This window comes from Lactuca sativa, chromosome 2, assembly GCF_002870075.4.
Source record: "Lactuca sativa cultivar Salinas chromosome 2, Lsat_Salinas_v11, whole genome shotgun sequence".
Lineage (NCBI taxonomy): Eukaryota > Viridiplantae > Streptophyta > Magnoliopsida > Asterales > Asteraceae > Lactuca > Lactuca sativa.
Genome location: NC_056624.2, coordinates 75,316,504 through 75,318,684, shown reverse-complemented (window position 1 = coordinate 75,318,684; position 2,181 = coordinate 75,316,504). Strand labels below are relative to the sequence as shown.

At 28.8% G+C, this 2,181-nt stretch overlaps 1 non-coding gene across 1 annotated transcript; it reads left to right on the top strand.

The window, feature by feature from the left end:
• Window positions 1–988: 988 nt before the first annotated feature.
• TRNAV-UAC (transfer RNA valine (anticodon UAC)) lies at window positions 989–1,061 on the top strand. The gene has a single exon. It is a non-coding gene; the product is annotated as a tRNA-Val (tRNA).
• Window positions 1,062–2,181: the final 1,120 nt, after the last annotated feature.

Here is a 2,181-nt window from a genome sequence, read left to right as displayed (position 1 = left end):
TTTGCTTAGTTTTTAGGTGACATAGCTATATTTTGGTATATATTCGAAGTAATAAGATGTAATAAAACGAGGATGCTATGATAAACATATCAATAATAGTATATTGTTATATTTTGCATTTAACCATTTCCATGATCACGTTGCACCGTGTGGCGATGCGACTCCTAGTTATTTAACATTTTCCAAATTTATGTTATTCGGATTTCTAAAAATATGTTTTAGGTTCTTGTGTAGTGGTTATCGCATTAGCTTTACAAGTTAAGAGTACGCTTAGATTTGAAAATTTCTCTATTTTCAGAAAAAAAAATTCTAAAAAAATGAAAATTTTGAAAACGAAGTGGGTTTAATACTTTTTTTTATAGTTTGATCAAGACAAAACAATTTTTGGTTTTCTAATTACAAATATCTTTGAAATTTGATAAATTTTGTTTTACATACTTATCTACGTTGATATTTTAGAAATCAAAGCATCAATAAACAAAACTAAAGAGGGAAAATTATAGAAAAACAAACTTACATGTAAGAGCACTGGGCACATTGTAAAATCTCCCGATAGATGGTATTTTTTTGGTTAAAGTAAAAGAATAATCTCTTATAACAAATTTAGCATTTTCTATTTATTTATTTTTTTTGTTGGAGAAAGCACAACATAAAAGTGTCAGTGAGAAAAAGACAGGTTCTTTCAAGTAAACACCAACAAAGTGAAATGCTTGTCCTTGTGTTTTGTCAATGGTCATTTGCAAAGCATAATTTAATCGGAAATTGGAACCTTATGTTTGCATTAGTTGGTGTAACAGAATTCTATAATGAAAAAAAGTTTAACAACATTGCCTATTATTTGTAACATTATCAAGTATATAAATACGATTGGGTCACATAAAATTTCCAAGTATATTATTGTTTAAATTGATTGAAAAATCAATTAGAATCACCTGGAGTTATTGTTAATATATATACTAATACCAAGGATTACAGACTAAGTACAACAGTTCTTGTGGTGTAGTGGTTATCACGTTAGCTTTACACGCTAAAGGTCTCCGGTTCGATCCCGGGCAGGAACAAAATGATTTTTTTTCTTAAATTTCGTGACAATTCCAACGGCGTTAATGATGCGATATTTTTGCCTCGAGGGTTCTTTTTTTTTTTTGGAATCCATTTAAGGGGAATCTAGAATGTGTACACGAAGGGTGACTTTGCTTCATAACTACAAAATGGATTAATAAATGACACATATTTACGTTATTTTACATGGTTCCAAGGTCCAGATTCTTGAATCAATAATGGGTCTTCTTTCCTCTAAAACTTACAGTGATCAATAAGCTAATATAGTAAAAATAATGATGGTACAAAATCTCTATCATTAACAAGCACGTAACTTGCATAAAAAATCTACAAAAATTTTGATGCATATCTTCAAATTTTGATGAAATTTGTAGGTACTAGCATTACCCATTTTCCAAATAGATTAAATTAAGCATCACAAGGACAGGAAAAAATTGTAATGAGTAAAAAATGACCAAAATGTTACATTCCATTTAACAAATTAAGTGACTAGTGACCACCCTTTTCTTAATTGTATAATAAAATGACAACCAATATAAAATTTGAGAGTTGCAAAATTGGTTTTTTAAAGTATTGCCAACATACTTTAAAAAAATGATGTAATTAAAGCAATACTGAAAAGGGTAAACTCTCTGGATGATGTTGTTTGAAAATTATTTGAGAAAATAATGTGTAGTTGTGAAATGGAAGGAAAAAAGAGACTTAATAAGAAAAACCTCATTTTTAACTTTCTTTATTAATTCGTTTTTTTTTCTCTTAATTAGGTAGATAACAAGGACTAATCACTAAAATAACCAAATATGGAAAGTTAAACTATCAAAAATGACCACCTTCTAAACATTTATCACAAAATGACCATTCATTTTATGAAATGGATTTCACGAAATACCCTTTTTTAGCAAAACTATTTCATCAAAGCACCACACACCAAAAATCATAATAAATAAAAGAGTAAATTACTAAAATCGTCTCTAGGGTTTGGTTAAAATTGCATGTTTGGTCCCTAACTTTTTTTTGTAATCGGATCGTCCCTGTGGTTTGATTTTGTTGCGTTTTTCGTCCATTACATACATAAAGTTAGGAACCAAACATGCAATTTTAACCAAATCATAGGGATGA